The sequence below is a fragment of the Sorex fumeus genome, unplaced genomic scaffold (assembly GCF_029834395.1).
Source record: "Sorex fumeus unplaced genomic scaffold, SorFum_2.1 ptg000039l, whole genome shotgun sequence".
Classification (NCBI taxonomy): Eukaryota; Metazoa; Chordata; class Mammalia; order Eulipotyphla; family Soricidae; genus Sorex; species Sorex fumeus.
In genome coordinates, this window is record NW_026606096.1 from 29,946,499 (window position 1) to 29,969,661 (window position 23,163).

Sequence of the window (23,163 nt, forward strand, 5' to 3'; positions counted from 1 at the left end):
TCATGATTATGGTTCAGTTATACAGTGGTCAAGTTCCCATCCCTCCACCAGTGCCCATTTTCTACCAGCAATATTCCCAGTATCTTTCACACCATCCCCACCCCATTCCCTCGTGCCTCTGTGGCAGGAGCATTCCCTCTTTCTCTCTCTCTCCTTTTGGGTTTTATGGTTTGCAATGCAGGTACTAAGTGACCATCATGTTTGGTCCATAGTCTACTACTTTCAGCACACATCTCCCATCCCAAGAGAGCCCTCCAAGCAAGTCCTGTAAAAAAAAAAGTTTGGTTTTTGAGCCACACGTGGTAGTGCTCAGGGCTTCCTCCTGGCTTTGTGCTCAGGGATCACTCCCAGCAGGCTCAGGGTATTGAACCCAGGTCCTCTGTGTACAAGGCACCCTCCCTGCTATGGTCAGGTCCTTTAATCTTCAGTTTTAAGTAAGGAATGGCATGAGCTACAAAATAACAGAAACATGAGACTGCATCTGAGACACTAGTAAAAGACAGATTGAAGCTTAACATTCCTGGCTCTGCCTCAGGAATTACTCCTGACAATGCTTGGGGGACTGAGATGCTGAGTATCAAATTCAAGTCAGCCACGTGCAAGGCAAATGCGGTACCTGATGTAGTATCATTCTGGCCCTAATCTCTTCTTTCTTATTACTCAGTATTGCTTCAGTACAAGTACAACTTTCTTCCACATTTCATTGAGAATTAATAATTTGGGATAGCCTGGGATTTCATTATGAGGCTCCAGTTCCAGTTGTCTAGTGGGAGCTAACTACCTATTTAAGAAATAAAACGCAGTGCTAAAACTGGCATTTTCCTTGTGCATCCTGCTAGCACAGATATCAGTAAGCTGAAACATTTTATATCACTGACTTCCTATAAATCTGAGGGATCTTACAGATCTGATTTCTTTAACCTAAAATTCAAGAACTTTTGCTTTATATATCAGTTATCTCAAGTCCCCCTTCTCTGAAACCATTTTTTCTCTAAAGGATACTGTGCAGAAATTGTCATAGCTGATTATAAAGTGACTGTCCATCAATGTTTCTTGGTATCAGTTGAACCCTAAAATGACACCAGGTTACCAGAAAGGTAATGAACCAGTAATTCTGAGACCTTGTCAAATGCTCTTCCTGAGTTGCTCTTTCTCTTATTACTCAATATCAAAGGATTATAAAAGAATAAACTATACCAAACACACAGGTGTAGCTGTTGAAGAGATGCTGTTATGGCTATTAGACCATCCCAATTTTCTTGTGAAGGATCATATTTTTGGTATACGTGAGTTTCTGGCATCTCTTCCTTTACTTGCAAAATCACCCATCCTGTGGTCTTAAGGCCTCACCCTTAGGACCTTGTTTATTTTTCATCATCATCTAAAAGGCCTTTCCTCCAAATGCACATACACTCCAGATTAGGGTGTTAGCCCTAATATGAATGGGTGCAGAGCATAATTCAATATGTTATACTTTGGGATTGAAGAATTTGCGAACCAAATTTATGTGGCTCATTGGGAAGTTTCATAAAATATTTGACATGCCTTTTTTTTAATCTATATTTTCCCTGAAACATGAATTTATTATTTTTTAAAAAGTTTTTGTTTTGGCACCATGGTTTACAAGCTGCTATTAGTAGGGTTTCATATTGGAACTATTCCGGCACCACACCCTCCACCCAGGGGTCTGCTGCCTTCCATCATTGATCCAGAGTCACCCCCAACCCCCACCCCAGATCCCCCCGCCAAACCCACATAGTCAGATTCCTACTGAAGACAAGTTCTCTGTTCCTTTGCCTTTGAGTGTTTGTCGTTCCCCTATTCTGGTTCTTCATATCCCACATATGAGAGAGATCATTCTGTGTCTGTCCTTCTCTTCCCTGCATCCCTCCACAGAAGACTCACCAGCTACATCCATGTGACAGTAAATTTTATATTTTCTAATAGACGAGTAGTAATCCACTGTGTGTATGTACCAGGATTTCTATATCCAGGCATTTGATCTCAGGCACTTGGGTTGTTTCCAGATATTGGCTATTGTAAATAGTGCTGCAATAAACATAGGAAGGAAGATGTGTTTTCTAGTGTAACATTTCCCTTTTTTCATCTGTACTATATTTTCTTGGTGGGGGCTGGAACACACCTTAATTTTTTTTATAGACTGGAGGACTTATAAGAAGGTAATGTTTTGTGTTTGATAGTTTATAGATTTATATTAATTTTTTTTATTGAAATGATGCATAGAAATTATAATCCCGGTGCTGGAGGACTCCAAGGGAATTTCAGTGATTGTACTACTCTAAGTATGCTTGACAAATTCATAATGTTTAGATCTATATGACATATGTTAGAGTAGAATGGTTACGCAATAGCATTAATAGAATTGCATTTTATTTACAGTTTTCTTTCTTATCACAACTCTTCTTTCTCTTCTAGAAACAGTTCGTAAGAGTAACACCACATATCCAGCTAGGAAGCATGCCAAAATACAGGTATATGTTATATAAGAGCTGACAAGTATACTAATGTGCATCTTTGGGGTTTTTATCAGTACAGTTGCCTGACTTAAGTATCTAGGTTTAAGGACTTGGAGTTTGTTTAGAGATCAAGTTCTTTACATATCTAAATATCTGTTTTTAGGACTTCCATTTTATTTGACTTAAGTGAGGAGACAAGATAATTTTTTAAAGCACACTAGCAATATTTAAGAAAACCAGGCTGAATAATTGTTTTTGTTTTTTGTTTTTCAGACAGAAACACAGGTAATCATACCTCAGGTGGGATCAGCTACTTATTTTATTAGGAATATATGCTGTAGTTCTTGATGGCAAAGCATAACTTCCAGTGAGGTCATGAAGAAATCTTACATGGCTTTGCTCTTTTATGTTCCAACTTTATAGGAAATCAATTGTGAAAATGACAATCTTTTTGAGATATATTGGAAAACGAGATGGAAAGAAGAGGCTTTGGAAAGTTAACAGTCAGAAGGATCTGAAATGACACATTTCACACTCGTTTTCTCTTACTCACTGGGAATACAGTCATTCATTTAGTCATCATATATTATTTTAGTATTTATTTTGGTACAGAGTACTAGATAGGTGATACAGGACAAACCTTGCTTACTAAATTCTTAGAAAGCACGAACATGGAGAGCTAATTTCCCAGGAAAAGTAGAAGTCTATTAACATGTCAATGCTGTATTTTGTATTACTTAAGTTATATTCAAGTGTTGAGCCTCTGGTGATACACACCAGCTTCAGCATGTTAAATATACTCTCTAGTACTGGAGATGCAGCTCAGAGGACTGAGTGTATGTTTTGCATCTGGGAGACCTGCGTTTGATCCCTGTTACCACATATAGTCCCTTGAGCACCATTAGGAGCAACACCGAAGCACAGAGCCAGGAGTAGTGCCTGAACACTGCCAGTTGTTGCTTCAAAACAACAATAAAATAAATATTCTCCCTGAGACTTTTCATAACAAAAATCATTGCTATATTACTGTACAGTGATTAAGACTTGCCTAGAATTTTAAGGTCTGAGGGCAGGTTTTCTTTTCCTATTTAAATACAGTTCTAGTCGTATTTCCCAGAAACATCTTTGGAAGGTATCAGATACTCAGAAAATGTGGTCTTAAAGAATCATTTCCAGAGCAAAAGGAAAACCTGTTCATATATTACCTGGTTGAGAATAAATCTCTCTTGATCTTCTATAGTTTATTCATTCAAGAGCAAACACTGGACACCTGCTCTTTTAGGGTCCATTGCAAACAAGGTGGATGTTTTACATCTGTGGAACTTAAAACCTAAGCTGGTTTCTTAATGCCACCATTCTTCCTCCTTCACTTTGTAGAGGATCTCTAGGTAAAGTGAGAGTGTTTCATTTTACTTCATTATGCAGACCAACTTGAAAGAAGGTCAGTTTGAACAGATTTGTTTCAGGAATTCTAGTTCAGTTAATATTGGAGTTGATGGTCTCCCATTAACCTTTCCACAGAGTAATCAATAGACTGGGAATCTGCATAACATATGTTTGAAGGGATTGACTAGTGATGACAGGCAGGCAGACACAACAAGAATGCGTTCATTAAAAGGAAGAAGCTGTAAGGGACTGAGATTTGACCCCGATTTCCCCAGGTTTAGCATTGGGGGCTGGGGCGAGGAGAAACTAGCTCTTGAGCAGAAGGCTACGGTGTCATTGGTATGAGAGGCTGCTAGCCGAATGACTGGATACTGATTGGGCATCTCACAGAAGCAGAGACTACAGAAGAAGACACACACTTGCTTTGTATAAACTCTGCTCAAAATCCTGACTGACTTATGAACTGTGTCTGTGAAATGCAGGCTCTGAGGGCCCAGCCTGAAGCCACGTTGTATGTCTCTCAGAAATAATGAGTTTTCAGTTGCTGTTAATCATGGCAGAAGGCAGAAATTGGAGTTTAAGTGAGGATTGAGTAAATTCCTCTGTTTTCCATTTATGAAAATCATTGGAGGCCAATACCTAAGGAATAACAAATATATTTCAGGTAAAAGGATCATGATAGCACTAGAGATAAAGTTATGTATTCGCCAAATAAAAGTAGAAAACCAAGCTTCAGCAAGTTCAAGGTGGTTGATCAGTTACTTAGCCACCACTAAGAATAAAAAAACAACTTTTCTTCAAGGACAATAACAGAAACTGGAACTTCTGCCATGTACTGTGCTTAGTATACAACAGATAAAATAACCGACATGTTAAAAAACAGGTCAATCTGATTTATAAAATAAAAATGCATCCCACTTGTTGGAATTAGAACACAAGGACTTTAAGACATCTATTATAAACGTTCAAAATTTTCGAAAAAGATTTCCAGAATAGCAGAGGAACCTAGACAGAAATAGAAATAATAAAAATAACTGTGAAAATTACATAACTGAGATGATATCTGAAATGAAAATGATTGAAAAATTGGATGGGTCAAACAATATTGAAGAAGGCAGGAAAGGCTGGTGAACTTAGGGTCAATAGAGACTAATCTGAAGAAAACAATAATTGGGAATAAACGAACAATGTGTAGATTAATAAAATGTAGATTAGTGTCAACCGGCATGTTATACTGAGCTCTCATAAAAGAAAAGAATTATTTTTAAAAAAGAAAAGAAATTGAAGTCAGAAAAATGTACAATTTCCCCCCAAATATGATAAAAGTATCTTTATATTTCTCCAAGAAGAGCATCATATATTAAGCAATACAATGAAATAAAACAAGCAAATAAGCAAATGGTGCACAGCAGAGTCAAGAGTTGAGAATCAGGAGCAAAAGAAAAAATGTCAAATATAATAAAGGAGAAATATACAAATCATGTAGAAGTTTGCAGCTTAAGAATAGTGACCATCTTCTCATTAGACATGATAGAGGTCAGAAAACAATTAAATAGAACATTTAAAGTTCTGAAAGAAAACTTGCTCATAGATGCTCCTCTATCCAGTGCAATTATCACACAATATGGAGAAAGAAAAAGGAAAATAGCTAAATTAGAGAAAGGAAAAATTTCTTGTCACCATTCTGGACTTCAGAGATGTCAATGGAAGCTCTCCATGCCAGAAAGAACTGAAACCTGATGAGATGATGAGATGAGATGAGAATGATGAGAATTTGAATCTCTACCAAAAACAGAACATTGAACATAGAAAATGTGTGTTTTTCTATAGAATGTTTTCCCGCCTAATCTCTATGAAAGGTCATTTACTAAAACAAAACAATAGCATCACTATGATATTCATAAGCTACATGCAATAAGTGACTTGACAATAAGTGAAAAAGTGGAGTTGTAGTATTATAGTATTCTTTATATGTGTTGATAGTCTCTTTAGGGTGTGATAAGAATGCATTTTTAATTCTAAGAGCAACCACTAATTAAAAAAATAAAATAAATCTAAAAGGTAATAGAAAAAATAAAATGGCATACCAATATATATTTGGTTAACCAGAACATAAGAACAGATGGAAAGGATAAAAATAGAATACAAAAATGTTATGTTAACCCTAGCTATATGAGTCTTCCTATGTACTGTGTGGAATCTTTGTTTTCAGTTAAGTCAGCCTTGCTCTTTTATCTGGGACTTGCAGTGCAGTGGCTAGAAGCAGCAGTGCCCTCGGTGATGTATGCAGCCTTCTGCTCTTCAGTTATCCTAAGAGACCTGGGAGGCAGCCCCTTCCAATGCAAGTCCAGATGTGTCCGTGTGTCCAATCTTAGGCTCCAGAATAATACGTGAGGTACCTCAGGAAGTCCCAGGACACAGCATTCTGGACGTACATTGGATAAATTATCATGTTCATCCATACTGAACTGCAGAACAGGAAGCATGTATGTTAGCCTCTAAGTAGGTTCAAGTTCAAATTCATTGGCTGCACGAGGATCTGTGGACCTTAGAAGTGAGTCTTTACCAAACTTCATGTGGATGAATTTGAACACAAGGTGGCTGAAATGTGACTCATTCCAGATGGCTTGTTTCAAATATATGCCTACTTGTAGCTCCCAAGAGAAATGGCCGGTTCTGTACTCTTGAAAGGCACAGAACTATTTTCTTACATCACACCTATCTGCATTCCCAAAATCCTAATACACAGGAATAAACATTACAATAAAGAGTACAACTGGATACAAAAGTAAACACCAACTCTATGCCATGTAAAGGAGATGCATACAAAAAGATATTAATCAAAAGTAAGGGGATAAAAAATGAGAAATAAAAGCTAACAGAAGAGGATTAGAGTGGTGATATTGACATCAAAGTCATTTTCAAGGACTTTTCAGAGGTGAAGAGGCTCCTTTATAAGTGTAAAAGGGTCAATTACTTAGAATTAGATAATAATGCTAAATATGTATGACTGAGCAGCACAGCAGGATAAACTACAAAGTGGATAACTCCATAGTTACCACGGAAAGATTTCTACATGATACTTTTAATAATCACCAAAGCCTTATGATAAAATAACCTATAAATACAGATTGAATTTGAGCACACAATTAATGTCACATAATTGAAAAGATTAATTCAAGAACATATTCAACAGCTGTATAACATGTTCATTTTTTAAGCAAAATCTATTTTATTTATTGTGAGGAATATTGGTTTACAAGAGTTTAAATATTTTTATCAGGGGTCCAATGCTACCACAACATGTCCCCCACCAATTTGCCAGTGACCCTCCACCACAGTCTATTGGACACTTTGTGACAACTTTGTTCTGTGGTCAGGGTAGAAGGGTTTGTTTTCCTTGGATATTGTCCATCCTCTTGATATATACCACATATGTTTATGAACTGATTCGGTATTTTTATTTCTTCACCCACTTGCTTAAGTCAGCATGAGCATTTCCTGTTATATTCATGTTGTAGCAAAAGGGAAGATTTCATCTTTACTTAAAGCTAAGTTGTACTCCATTGTAAGTATACAATATAATATTTATCCACTCATCTGCTGTTGGGTCACTAGATTATTTCTATGTCTTATCTATTATGATTTATGCTACAATGAACATCAATGTGCACCTATGTTTTTGAATTTGTGTTTTTGTGTTCTTGGGATAGATGCCTAGGAGTTCAGTTCCTGGGTCAACTTTTATTTTAAAGTTTTAGAGAAATCTTCATACTGGTTTCCATAGAGATTACATTACCATCAACAGTGAATAAGGGTGGTTTATTTTTCTTTACATTTTTTCTGATACGAATTCTTGACTTTTTGATATGGAGCATTTTGAATCTTTTATAGAGTTATCTTATTGTTGTTTTAACTTGTATTTTCCTGATAATCAGTAAAGGAATATTTTCATGTGTCTGTTTGTCATTTATATGAATTTTCTTTAAAGGTCAGCTTTCCTTTCTTCTTTGATGTTGATGTTTGTTTTCTAGTTGAGTTTTGTGAGCTCTTACTGTATTGTGGACATTATCTCTCTGTCATATGTACGATGTACAAATGTGTTCTTCCACTCAATAGGATGTCCTTTTGTTTTAGTGTTCTTTCGCATTTCAGAAGCCTTTTAGTTTGATGCAATCCTCTCTTTATTTTGGATTTTGTTTTATTTCCAGTTGAGTTAAATCCACCAGGAATGTCTACCACATGCTCTATAGCAACTAGAGCACCAAGGTCAAGTGAGGCTGGACTCTGACTCAGGGCTCTTTGCTAGCCTGAAGTGGCTTTGGTGTCAAGTCAAAGTCAAGTGGTCAAGTGGTCATTGGCAGGGATGGGGCCTTCACCATCCCAAGAAAGCCATTAGCAGCTGTAGCACTGGGCAGAGCTGCATGTCTTCTGGGACATTTACACTTGTTAGCATCTGACAGCAACTGTGGTTTGAGAGTCAGGTGAACTTTCTTCATGTGGTATTGTGTGGTATGGTGTGTTATGTGTGAGATTTGAGGGTGTTTTGCAGTATCCATGACATTGGATTTGATCTGCAACTGGTTGTTTAAAACATCAGCTGCCTGTGCACCGAATTTATGTGGACATGTGAAGAAGCAACCAGGAGTCTTAGCTTTTTTTTTGAGTGCTAGGGAGCACTTGTGGCTGAAGTTCAAATAAGCCTGTGAGGGGTGGGCAATGATCGGGGTCTAAGATTATGAGTATCCCCGGGCACTTGTGCACCTTAACTGGCACAGACCACCAGTAGTAGATCCAACTAGTGGGTTCTTGGAAATAACCATGCACCAATTTTGCGAAGATCCTGAAGGAGAATAGGGGTGCCTAGCCTTCATTGTCCACGTGAGGTGTCTGTCAAGTTCAAAGGATGTGAAGTTGATGGTAGGCTCATGATTGTTAGTGCCTAAAAGCACCTGTGCACCCCAGAGGAAGACAGCCCGAGTGACACTGAGGCATCCAGTCACCAGTGCCTTACAGAGCCCTGGATGCTTGGGCATGGAGGCTTTCTCTTAGTTGCAGACCTGGACCTCAGTCACAGCGTGTATCCTCTGGGATTGAACATGAGCTCAGCAGGCAGTAATGGTCCCTTGCAAAGTGGCTATGCTTCTGGTAGATGTTATAGTCCATTTATTTAATTTATTTGTTTTTTTATTTTTACATTTTTATCTTTTAATGAATCATTGTGAGATTAAGTTACAGACTTACAAACTTGTGCTTATGTTTCAGTCATACAATGATCAAGTACCCATCGCTCTACCAGTGCTCATTCTCCACCACCAATGTCCCCAGTGTCCCTCCCACCACCCCCATCCAGTCCCCCTGTTCCCTGCCTCTGAGGCAGGCACATTCTCATTTACTCTCTCTCTCTTTCTCTCTCTCTCTCTCTCTCTCTCTCTCTCCTTTTTGGTGTTATGGGCTGCAGTGATAGCACAGTGGGTTGAGTGTTTGCCTTGCACGCGGCCCACCCGGGCCGACCCTGGTTCGATTCCTCTGCCCCTCTCAGAGAGCCCAGCAAGCTACTGGGAGTATTTAGCCCACACAGGAAAGCCTGGCAAGCACCTCCCATCCTGAGCGGGCCCTCCAAGCATCATTCACTTAGTGTTCCCTTCTCCATCCCAGCTGTCTTTTCCCATAGCATGAGAGGCCGGCTCCCATGCCAGGTAGAGTCCATTTAAAATGTGGAACTATGCTTCTTTAAATATGTGATCTTTGTCATCAGCTTAAAATGATGGTTAAAGTACTTACGAGTACAAAATCTTGAAACCCTAAGATTCTTCATTAAGATTCTAACCAACTTATTTTTCCAGTTTGTTCCTACATTTTATTGTGCTACAATAATTTTATTAACAGATAATTAAAGTTTATAATTGTATAACTGTGACATTATATAAATACATTATTACATTATATGTTTATAGTAATGTTAAGTAATGAATCATTTCTTAAACCTAAGTGTTAAGGTTTATGGCTTTGATATACACCTCTGTCTCACCTCACTACCACTAAAATACCCAAATCCTCCCCTGCTGTCCTATGCTACTTCCTGCTCCCTCAACATTCTGTCTCCTGGACATCTTCTCTTTTTGGTATTCTCAGTTTTGTCATTTAGAACCAAGAGTTGGTTATTATTCGATACTATTCTCCATTCTTTATATACCACAAATGAGTGAGATCATTTAATATTTAGTTTTCTCCTTCTGACTTTTATTTAACTTAAAGTTTTTTTGTTTGCTTGTTTGTTTGTTTGTTTGTTTTTGAGCCACACCTGGTGATGATCAGGGTTACACTTGGCTCTGCAATCAGGGATCAATTCTGGTAGGCTGAGGGACCACATGGGATGCTGGGAATCAAATGTGGGTCGGACACATGCAAGACAAGAGTCCTACCTGTTATACTATCTCTTTAACTCAAAGGCTTATTTCACTTGCTCGAGCGGGCCCAGTAACGTCTCCATTGGAGACTTTTGTTGTTACTGTGTCTGGCATATCGAATACTCTCGGTAGCTTGCCGGGCTCTCCGAGAGGGGCAGAGGAATCGAACTCGGGTCGGCCATGTTGGCTACGTGCAAGGCAGACGCCCTACACGCTGTGCTATCGCTCCAGCGATATCTTATCTTATCCAGAATTATCTTATTTCACTTAAGATAATAAATTTTAGTTACATTCATGTTCTAGCAAACTACATAATTTCATCTTTTCTTAAGGCTGCATACTATTCCATTGTGTATATGTACCACACTTCTTAATAAATTCATGTGTCATTTGTTTTAATAGATACAATAGTTATAAACAATAAAATAAAAAAATTAATGCAAATTAGCAGCATTAAATGTGAAAGAAGACTTCATACTATGTTCTGTAGAAATTATGAAAGACCACTCAAATCCACTCAGCAACTAAGCACTGTAGCACTATCCTCCTGTTGTTGATCGATTTGCTCAAGTGGGCACCAATAACATCTCACAACAAATTGTGAGACTTTTTGTTACTGTTTTTGGCATATCAAATTTGTCACAGATAGATTGCCAGGCTTTGTTGTGTGGGTGAGATACTCTTGGTAGCTTGCCAGGCTCTCTGAGAGGGGCTGAGGAATCTAACCTGGGTCAGCCACATGCAAGGCAGACGCTCTACCCACTAACCAATGCCTGTTACATTATTTTGTATTTTAAGACCTTTTCACAAAAAGAATGGCTTAAAGAAAAAATATTAATTGTTACATGTACAGTATTTTCAAAATATTTGGTGGTATTAAATTTGTTTATTGTAGTTTGCCTTTTATTTTCTATAATGATTCTTAACCTGATTAAGTTGGAAAATCTTAAATTATTGTATGCGTTACTAAATGAAAATTGAAATAAATGACTAATTTTTGTAATAATATATTTGACATTTCAGATGATGATGGTTGATGAAAATATAGACACAACTTAATTTAGTCATTTACATGTGCAAACTAAAACTCAAAGAGATTGAATGGATTATTTAAGGTAGCAAGAGTAAAAATCAGAACAAATACTAGAATCCAAACTTCTATTCACAGTATTAGTACTCTGATGTGCTGCTTTACTGCCAATTGTATCTTAAATGTTATCATCTTTTGAAGTGATTATTTAAAAGTAGACTTAGCAAATGAACGAGCAAATCTGAGTCACTCAGGTGATTAAAAAATGTTCTTAGAATAGACTCCCAAGGAAAGGAGTGATAAGAGTAAAATAATTATACTATGAAAATAAAGCAAAGCAGTGAATAGCACGAATATTCATATACCTGCATACACACAAATATATGTATGCATATAGTACACATAGATACAGTGTTCTTTGAAAATATTTAAGTGAAACAATGCTTTAACATTTTATTTTTTTTATTTGAAATTCCATGGAACTTTAAACTTCAAGTGTTATGAAAAGACTTGGAGTTTTACTGTTAGAGACGAATTCCAGTATATCCTCTGCTCTGGGTTTTCTGGGTTTTCTGAGCAGTATATGACAGAATATATTAGAGTCTATATATTATAGAATAATTATAATGTTCCATTGTTCCTAAGGTAACTTCTGTGGTCAAATGAGATTGTTTTAGGCAATTTATATTATTAGATAAATAGTGCACTCAGTGGGCTGGAGTGATAGCATGGTGGTAGGGCGTTTGCCTTGCACGCAGCCAACACGGCCGACCCGAGTTCGATTCCTCTGCCCCTCTCGGAGAGCCCGGCAAGCTACCGAGAGTATCTCGCCCGCATGGCAGAGCCTGGCAAGCTCCCCGTGACGTATTCGATACGCCAAACACATAACAACTAGTCTCACGATGGAGACGTTACTGGGCCCGCTCAAGCAAATCGATGATCAACGGGAAGGCCTTTACTTTACTTTTAGTGCACTCAGTATACTATTAGGTAAAAAGAAATAGTTCTTTTGTATAATAAACAGATGGCATTTCATTATCTGAGCTAAAATTATGAACCAGGAGCTATATTGACTATGATCTTTAGATTATTATGATCTTTAGATTATTATGATACTACTGTATTTTTATTCTATTTTGGAGACCATACCTGATAGTGATTCAGGCTATACTTGGTTCTGTTCTTAGGGATCTCTCCTGGTGGTATTTGGGGAATCATTCCATGCTAAGAATTTACCAAGGCCTCTAGCATGTAAATGCTGTGCTCAGTACAATAAGCTGCATTTCTACATTTTACTTTTTTGTATAATATATTTTATATCTAAACAGTTTTGCTTGAAGTCTGCTGTTTTTGTGCATATTGTATACTGAAAAGTGTAAAGTGGTACCTTTATACCTCATCTTTCATTTACCTTTACAGTCAATTAATAAAACTTAATTTATCTGTGATGTCTTTCTATAGAAAACTGTTAATCTCTTGAGATTAATGAGACTTCAATAACATATTTTATCTTAAATTTCCAATGTATATAATTTTAAAAAATGATTGATTTCCAAATACAGTATAAAATAATTGATAGGTCCTTAATCCACAGAGAGAAAATTGTTCTACTATTCTTAGGGTTAGGATTTGAGCTGTAGTCAAGAGAAGTCAGGGCTTACATCTGGTTCTGTGCTCAGAGTTCACTCTGAGATCTTGAGGGGTGCGTACCATGAGCATGCTAGGGAGCAAATTGGGATCTGCTGCATGCCGGACAATTTTCTTCACCTGTATGCCATTCTTTTCTATTCCCATCCTATTATTTATTTGTGATATTTAATTTGTAGTTGTCACTGTCACTGTGACTGTTGTCCCGTTCATCAATTTACTTGAGCGAGCACCATTGTAACGTCTCTATTGTGAGACATGTTGTTACTGTTTTTGACATATCGAATACATCATGGGGAGCTTCTCAGGCTCTGACATGTGGGTGAGATACTCTCAGTAGCTTGTCGGGCTCTCCGAGAGGGGTGGAAGAATAAACCTGGGTCTGCTGCGTGCAAAGCTATCGCCCTACCCGCAGTGCTATCACTCCAGCTCAATTTGTAGGTAAGGTTAAAAGCTGATTATCAATTTTAGTATATGAGACACGTGGGGCCTCACGGGATGGAGGTGGAGTCGGCCCTTTCCTCTTTATCCCAACAAGATCCCGAGTCGCCGCCTACTAATGGCCTTTCTGGCTCATAATCAAGCTGCTTAACAGCCATGATCCAAGAGACTCAGGAACAAATCTTGGAACCCCACAGGTTTTGGCATAAATCCCTCCAGATTTAATTGTTAAAATTTCGGAATTTCAAAATAGCGCAGCCACTACTGCAGGCACGCAGCATCGTATGTTATTCATAACCAGCAGTAGAAAACAAATTGTTTACTGTTGCCTTTTCAACAGACCTGAGTGTTGGGGTAAAATCCCAAATAATAATGGTGGGTTTGGTGTCAACATATTGAATTCAAAGTAGAGAGAAAGTATTGTGGAAATCATCTGCCCCACAGGTAGGGGGAGGATATGGGATGGAGGTATACTGAGGTTTTTGGTGGTGGAGAATGGGCAATGGTGAAGGTATGGGTGTTTCATTATATGACTGAGACTTAAACCCAAGATCTTTGTAACTGCTCTTATGGTGATTCAATAAATAAAATTATAAAAAATTTAAAAAAAGTAAGGTGAGCTCATGCCCAATTCAATCAGCTAATCAGTGGCTGAATAAATAGCGGTACTCCTACATTAAAAAAAAGCTGATTATTAACATTTTATCTAATTTTAGTAGTAAAATGTAATATGATTTTAAATACATAATTTTAAATGATATAAGGGGCATCATTTTTGGGAATCCTTCAGAACTTTAAAAAATTACTTTGAATTCTTAGCATCTAGATTGTTCATGTAAATGTGTAGATGAGGGAAAATGGTGTGTCTATCTTCCTGTTTTTTAGCATAATAGAACTCAAAATTATATCCTAGTAACAGCATATGACTCATTAATATGTTACCAAAGGCAAAACTTTACTATTCTAAATTTTCTCTTTATAAAATATAGCAATACCTATTCTGGTAAATCTAAGTATTAAATTCACTTTCCAGAATCTGAAGAGTAGATAGGTCCTTCAGTCTTTCATTCATATTGAAATTACTCTTATTTGTTCATTAGTACTCTCCTCCAAAAAGTGATAAGGCCCTCTTCTCAAAATTTTTTTGACAACTTATCCTCTAATAATTCTACTTTGGTCTCCTCTAAAATCTTGCTATTAATGGAATGTTGTCTATTTTTAAATATCTTCTGTGAAAAGTTTTATTTGAGTCAGTAACCAGCATAGATTTAAAAAACTTAAGAGCATATAACATCTATCCAGTGATATTTCAACTGTGTCTTTTGTCTTTGGAAAATTTTGTAGACTTATAAGTTTAAGAAAATCTTAGATGTCTACTGAAACTCTACCTGAATGGGGACTCTCATACATAATAAAGTGCCTATATAGTCTTGTCTTGAATATTCAGAGTCTTTATAAAAATTTACATTCAGGTGACATTTCACTGAATTTAAAGTGATTCTTTAATAACCACATTGTTTTTGGTGTAGATCGCAACACTTACCTTGAGCTTGTTTATATAGGTCCTAATTCTGTCTTGAAATCACACTAGCTCCTAGTTTTCTCTTTTCAGAGTAAGTCTAACTCCTCTCATTGAAACTAATTCTTATATGTAATAGTTTACAGCATCCTCAATAAATGGTAGTTCAAATTCATTTGGTAAAATGTTACACCTGCTTGTTCATGGGAGTGGATAATCCAGGGATATAGACTGTTGTGGGAAACTGAGCATGCATTAATAAACATTCCTGTTTCAATGTCCAGTAAAGTCTTCAGAATGTGCTTCGCTTTCATTAATTTTTTAAAAACTTTTTTTTATTGTATCACTGTGAGATAGATCCTTACAAAGTTGTTCATGATTGGATATCAGTCATACAGTGTTCCAACACCCATCCCTCCACCAGTGTACATTTCCTAGCATCAGTGTCCCCAGGTTCCCTCCCATCACCCCCACATCCCATCCTCTACCTAACTCTGTGGGAGGCGCTTTTCTTCTCTCTCTCTCTCTCTTGCTATCTCTCTCGCTCTCTTTCTCTCTCTCTCTGTCTCTGTCTCTCTGTCTCTCTCTGTCTCTCTCTGTCTCTGTCTCTGTCTCTCTCTCTCTCTCTCCCCCCCTCCCCTTTTGGGCATTGTGGTTTGCAATATTAACACTGAAAGGTTATCAAGGATATCTCTTTACCTACTTTTAACCCTCAGATCTTTTCCAGTGTGATAATTCTCAGCATTATTGTCAAACTGGTCTCTTCTCTATCTTACCTACCTTCAGCTTCCCACACACTTGTGGTTAGTTCCAACTATTGACTAGTCCTCCTAACCTGTTTTCCCTAGTTATGGAGATTAGTCTTCTATATATTTTTTATTTACCACAACGAATGCAGTTATTGTGTATCTGTCCCTTTCCTTCTGACTCATTTCACTCAGCATGATATTCTCCATGTCCATCCATTTTTAGGCAAATTTCATGACTTCATTTTTCCTGATAGCTGCATAGTATTCCATTGTGTAGATGTACTATAGTTTCTTTATCCATTCATCTGTTATTGGGCACTCAGGTTGTTTCCAGGTTCTGACTATGGTGAATAGTGCTGCAATGAACATAGGAGTGAAGATGGTGTTTCTTCTGAGCGTTTTGGGCCCCCAGGGTATATTCCCAGAAGTGGTATTGCTGGGTCAAATTAGAGCTCAATTTCCCTTTTCTTGAGAAATGCCCATACTGTTTTCTAAAAAGGTTGGACCAGTTGGCATTCTCACCAACAGTGAAGGAGAGTCCTTTTCTCCCCACATCCACACCAACACTGGTTGCTTTTGTTCTTTTGATGTGTGCCAGTCTTTGTGGTGTGAGATGATATCTCATTGTTGTTTTGATCTGCATTTCCCTGATGATTAGTGATGAAGAGCATTTTTCATGTGCCTTTTGACAATTTGAATTTCTTCTTTGAGAAAGTTTCTGTTCATTTCGTCAACCAATTTTCTGATGGGATTGGATTTTTTATTTCTTGTAGAGTTCAACAAGTGCCTTGTATATCCTTGTTATTACCCTTTGTCAGAAGGGTATTGGGTGAATATTCTCAAACACTTCTGAAATTCATATGAAATAATAAGCACCCACAAATAGTTAAAGCAGTTCTGGGGAAAATGATGGGAGGCATCACTTTCCCCAACCTTAAACTGTAATAATTAAATATAGGGGTTATAATTAAAACAGCACAGTATTAGAATAAAGACAGATCCACATAACAATGAAATATCCTTACACAAAACCTCAAATATATGATCATAGGTTGAGTGACAAATACCATCATTATAGACTGATTAAGGTGGAGACCATCTTCCTCAAGCAACTGTGACATTGAATTTATTTTTATGTGATTAGTAGATTAAAGGTTCCTATTAAGGATTGAGGTTAAGGTCTTTCTCTTGCATTTGGCATATCTTGGTTTGATCCAAAAAACACCACATACGGTCCCCCGAACATCACCAAAAGTGATCCCAGAATACAGAGCCAGGAGTAAGCCCTGAGCACTACTGACCCAAAAAGCTAAAAAAAAAAAAAAAAGATGAGTCATAGAATAATTTGTATAATCAAATTCTCTACCCAAACACAGAATCTTACAAATAAAGCTATAACATTTCCACATCAAATTTATCTACTTGTCACACTTGCCTTAGATAAATAGCTGACAGATTACATCTTCAGTAATCCCCAATCCTCTATATTTCATTTAAAATTGCATTTTCTGTCTCTGCTAGCATTCTGAACCACCATATCCTATAGCACATCATATAATTTTCCTATATAACCTACATAATCCCTAATTAACGTGTTTGTTGTTGTCTGTCTCTTCCATTAGAATTTAAGATCAGTGAGGACAGGGAATTCTTTAGAGATTTAAATAACCAGAGTATCCACAGTGAGGACTCCCTCACACAAAATGAAAATAAATGAATAAAAAAGTGTACAATGGAAGATATATTTTTATCTCTTTCTCTGTCTTTTAATGAATTTTCTCTTTTTCTAGATCTTTATAGCTCCCATTTCCAGCTTTTTATGTCTTCCTGGGTATCTTCTCCGGAATGTCCCATAACTATCTCTAAAAATGGAAATAGTTATGTGTGACTCTGCTTACATCTTCTCTTCTATATTTTCTATCTGAGCAAGTAATGGTATTATCCACTCTCTCAACCAATAGTACACAAATCAATCTACATTTCCTACCTTGTTTACAAAGATTTTATGAGAACCTTGAAAATTGCTTTCCTGAAATCCACACACATCATAAATCATTTCCTGGTATAGCAATCTAGTATAAACAACACAACAATAATAAGAAAATTAAATTCAAATAAAGAACATGATTCAGGATGGCATGGCAGTCTTTTTATACACATTCTGCCCCTTGGCACTTAAAAAATTTTCTCACATACCTTCTAATTGATGACTGATAGAAACTGGTAATAAATTTCTGGCTCATGTTTCGCAGTTTCCTTTTTTGAAACTAGGACATTTGCCATTCTACAGAATTTTCGCATCAAATTTATTCTCCAGTTTTTCAAAGACAGCAGATCAATGAATGCATCTGTAAAAGCATTTCTCTGAACTTGGAAAATATAACTAAGAGCAGCATTGTTTTTGTTTATAACATGCATTCTCCCTGAACAGTAAATTTCTTCTCTTTTTCAGCCTGATGGTCATTATTCTTGAACAACGTAGAGTCAATCCAACTTGAGATAATGCATTTCCAATAAACTCCAGGCATTGCTGCTCCACTTTGCATTCAGACTACTCTCTGAGTAGCTGACTCGAGAGTATGACTTTAGTTGTTTTCTTCCAGCGTTATCTACTTCATAGAGAGTCAGAGTAAATCATATCTGTGGTCCACCAGCCCTTAATCTTGTGAAAGGAAGAAATATGTGTGTGTTTGTGTGTGTGTGTGTGTGTGTGTGTGTGTGTTTGGGGGAGCATGGCTTCACCTCTGGGCAATGTTGCCATCTACCAATTCACACATTTAGTCCAAACCAAGTGTTGTTTTGCTGTCCTGTTTTATTCTTCTAGGTTCTCTTTCATCAGGATTATTTCTCAATTGTAAAAAGAAGACAATAAAGATAGCTAAAGTAATGACCAAGATAGATCAAGTAATAGTATAGATCAATTAATTGATTCAAGTATCAATTTCTTTTTGCTGGTATTATGTTACAGGTTTTGGTGTGTCCTGGTCTTCTCTTTTGTTTAACTTTGCTATGTTTTGCTTATTTTCTTGGATTTTAGAATATCCACTTTTCTCTGCATCTTCAAAACTACTGGTATGCTTGTAACTCTTGACAAGAATGTGAGCATCGCCGGGTGTGACCCAAAAAGGAAAAAAAAAATAGTAGAATTACCAATGGTCTTCATCGACTATTTATCATCCCTTGCAAGGGTTCTGTCCAAGAGAACTCTGCACCGGGCAGGAGCACAGCTAAAAGTGGATTCTCAGTTGTCTAGAGCTATGAACATATCAAAAAACTTGTGCAGATGAGTTTCCCAAGGTCAACATGTCAGCACCATCTAATTTCCTTATCTTGCCTGATTATATGGAAACATTACATTTTGGAGCCCACGGAGGATTCTAAGTAACAAAGCAGTGATAGCAGGCTCTCTGGTAGAGCTAAATATTGACCTGTTGACTTATGCTTATGGCTAGATTTGGAATTTCTGCTTTCTTCCTTGGAATTAAGCTATCTGAGACTCTAGAGAAGTCTTAAAATGACTTCTTACACATTTTCTAGGATGGTGTCACCCCACTGGTGTTTACTAAAGTATATGACAGTGAATGGAGTGCAGAACTGATCATCTGGAATTTCCTAGTAATACGGACAATGGCTGGGATTTCTTTCTGGATAAGCATGGTTCCTGAAAGGAAAACAGGAAGAAAGTCTCTGAGAAACAACAGACTTACAGAATTACAGGAAGAATACATACAACTTCTCATCTCTGAACCAATATCATTCTGCCCACAACTAAAATGAGGATGAGTGAATTTCTCAAGCAGGGAAAATCAGAATTTCAACTACTCTTTTCTATGAGGAATTCATCAAGAGGGAGAGTAGAGAGGTAGAATCATGTGGAGAAGGGCTCTCAAGGTGGCATTATACCACTGCGGGTTGCTATGAAGACCGTTCCCACATTTTTGGGCTTTCAAATAGACTGACCCACTAAATATCTTACTCTATGTGTGCCTATTTGTGGGACTCCTTAATTCCTGGAAATGTCAGTCTCCCAAACATACATGGCTGGGAATAAAACATTAAGAATATTATGAAACATTGCTGTCAGAATCACCTTACTTGTTTTAGAAATTTATTTCATTATTAAAATACCTCTGCTGTGCGGGCGAGATACTCTCGGTAGCTTGCCGGGCCACCCGTGAGGTATTCGATATGCCAAACACAGTAACAACAAAATCTCCAATGGAGACGTTACTGGGCCCGCTCGAGCAAATCGATGAACAACGGGAGGGCCTTTACTTTACTTTACTTTTACTATTAAAATCCCTATTCTAGGGACAAGGAATGTGAACACAGTATGTTATTTGCCACTTCTGAACATATATGCGAGATGGTGACAGTGGACTGAGCTGGCTCCACAGCTTATTAAAGACTGAGGTGGTAGCGGAGGATCATCTCACAAGGAATAAATGACTCTTTGGGGATTAGAGTAGATAGTTCATTATATTTCCTTTCCCAAAGACAAACTCATGAAGTGGGACAGCTCTATTCCCTGAGCCACAAAAATTCTTGGTACAGCTACTAAGAGTATCCCACCCACACGGCAGAGCCTGGCAAGCTCCCCATGATGTATTCGATATGCTAAAAACAGTAACAAGTCTCACAATGGAGACATTACTGGTGCCTGCTTGAGCAAATCGATGAACAACGGGAGGGCAGTGCTACAGTGCTACATCTTTGGCATAAATTCCCAGGTTATATTAATCCCCTCCAAGGATATTTTTTCCCAATGCTCTGACAAGAGATGTAGGTACATATGATGTTTGGTTTAAAGAGAATTTTCCAAAAATGCATCCTAGGTAAAATTGACCAGAAATTCTAAATCATTCAAATTTGTACAAAAACATTATTTCCTTTCTGCTTTTGATTTTCTTCTTTGTGAAATGATAATTACAGCTGAATGCATAATAAATAGTGATTCTCCAAAACTGTTTATCTGTGCTGAAAGGATGGGAAAATTGTGCTCATAAAGGGTATTTAGATTTAAAATATATCTACCTTGATGTGAAGAATCATTGGAAAATTGAAACCAAACAGCTGTAGATGTGGCATTAGTGAACTGGGAGAGATTTTCTTTTAGGAGATGACCTGAAGTTTCTGTGAAATATCTGAAAGTTTATGTGGACAGGGTAAAAAAAAAATCCTCCCTATCTGTTCTATCACTGGCATTTCTGGATAAGTACTGCTTAGAGCGTTTCAGAGACTAAACTAAGGTATATATACTTCAAGGCTCTCAAATGGACAATTTGCTCCAGTCTTCAATGTGATCTGCTTAAAGGAACTGTTGCCAAACTGGTAGAAAAGAAGCAGGAAGGCACTTGGTTTTCTGGAGTGCTGGGGAAGACTCTCTTTGTGAGGACTAATAAAGGTACAAAGGAGTCTAGAAAACATAGATGACAAAGTTCCTTACTCAGCTACTTAAGTCTTTTCAGCAGTTTTCCTGAATTGTAGTGGGTTTTTTTTCACTTCCGGAGGATTACATCTTATTTTCAAAAGATCCAGAACCCTTATTTGATTTTTTTTGAAGTGAACCGTTTTTTTCTAGCATGAAGTAGTAAGCTCTTGGGAAGATTTGTAATGAAGCACCAAAATAATACAGGAACAAAAGTATGGATTTCATGGGGGTATATTATACCCCTGCTGTTAAAGTCTTTGTCACTACTGTTGACATTGAATATGTTTTGATTATGTTTGAATATGTTTTCAAACTGAGGGATATTAAAGCAGGCCCCAAGTTGCTTCATTCTTTACCGATGTGGCTTTCAAATCCAACATTCAAAGCACGGGAGTAGCACATGTTTCTACTTCAAGGCTGCACGTACAGGAAACGAAAACCCTCCACACAGCTTGGGAGCAGAGGATCCAAATCAGAGTAAATTGTGTAAATTATAACTAAATTGCAAAGCATTTGGGCCAAACAGGCCTGATAGTCTAATCAGGAAAGCGGTGATATTTACTTTTCGATAATGCAGGTTGGAAGAGGAATTGGGGGAGGGAGGCATCACAAATCTCTTTTAATATATTTCTGAACTTGGCAGCCTGAACTGGTTTTGTCACATATTTGCAGCTTAAAAAGTCTTTGGCTTTTACAACAGCCAAAATAAGTATCCTTTAATCACTTTCAACCTATGAACAGATGGGCAAACAGTGCTTTTATAAATGGAGCATACAAAATACTTCAATATCAGCCAAAACTAATTAGTAGCAATATCTGAACCAAACTCTAAAACTGATTTAGTGTTTAATATATATTATCATATAAGCATTAGCAGTTGAAAGGAAATTCCCTGTTTAAATGTTTGCCAAGCTTTGTGTCTAATGTTCAGACATGATTAACTTACTAATTAACTTATTGTATCTTTTCTCACATGCAATCTTGTTTAATGATTTCTTCTCTCACTGAAAACTATTTGATTTGATGCCTTGCTCAGAGATTTGTTGGACTTCTATTGAAAAAGTTAATTTTGACTCTTCAGTCTATTTTTCTCTTCCAGCTTTCATTGGGTGATTTTTTTAGGGATGACTTGAGGACCAAGAGAATTCTCTCTTTTATTCTGGAAACTTTTTTCTATCTGTTTCACCTCTGATGATTCTCATTTTTATTTCACAAAGAAAATTTTCTTTTAGGAGTTTTTCAGGGACTCCTAGTAACAAAAATATTAAAAATAATTCTCTATGTATTAGAATTATTTAACTAATTGAAAAAGTTGTTAATTATCTGATTAAGAATGGAATTAGGCTTTTGGTGGTAGACATAATGTGGTATAGATTATTTATATTGATGTAATGGTATTTTTTATATATTTAACTCATGTGCAATGTAGTTTATAGATAAAATAGATTACTTTTTTGATTAACCTATGTAGCATTATTTCCAATGCTGTATTAAATTATGATCAATGTTAACAGTTTCTGACATTAGGGTTTTTTTCTCTTGATTTCTAAGGGCTTAGTTGAAACCAGCAACATATTATTTAAAAATGGTTCATTCTTATTCATACAATACAGACAAATAAACATACATAGAACTTTATAAAACAACGGTTTAAATATTTTAGAATATAAATATCAGTACCTATTTAATAAATAAAGATAATTATATTTTGTTCTGCTCTTCTTCAATTAAGCACACTACCTGAAGTTGCCATTTTCTGGGATAAAAAAATGTGGGTCCATGGCTATACCAGTTTAAATAGAGATGCTCGTAGTCATTTCTTTTTCTCCCATAAATTGTCAAAGTGCATTCATCATGAGGCCATTATTTTTTTAATGTTTCTTTCACAAGAGGTAATTTATAAGCTATAAGTTGTAATAGATTCCCTAGGCACGTGAGAGAAAGGAAGAAGTCTCCATTGAAGACATGAGTGAACAGCTTGCTAAACATTTAGTATGTGTTTGAGTGTAACAGTGCATGGTACCACAGTGGAGAGGGATAGAGTCCTTGATTAAGATTGGACATATGAGTTTC

The 23,163-nt window shown here is 36.9% G+C and overlaps 1 protein-coding gene and 1 pseudogene across 1 annotated transcript in view; both read left to right on the forward strand.

Annotated features, from left to right (window-relative positions):
• The window catches only part of IQCM (IQ motif containing M), a 289,143-nt gene that overhangs the window by 57,935 nt on the left and 208,045 nt on the right, over positions 1-23,163 (forward strand). The window lies entirely within an intron of this gene.
• LOC130028444 (uncharacterized) lies at positions 6,070-6,195 on the forward strand (annotated as a pseudogene).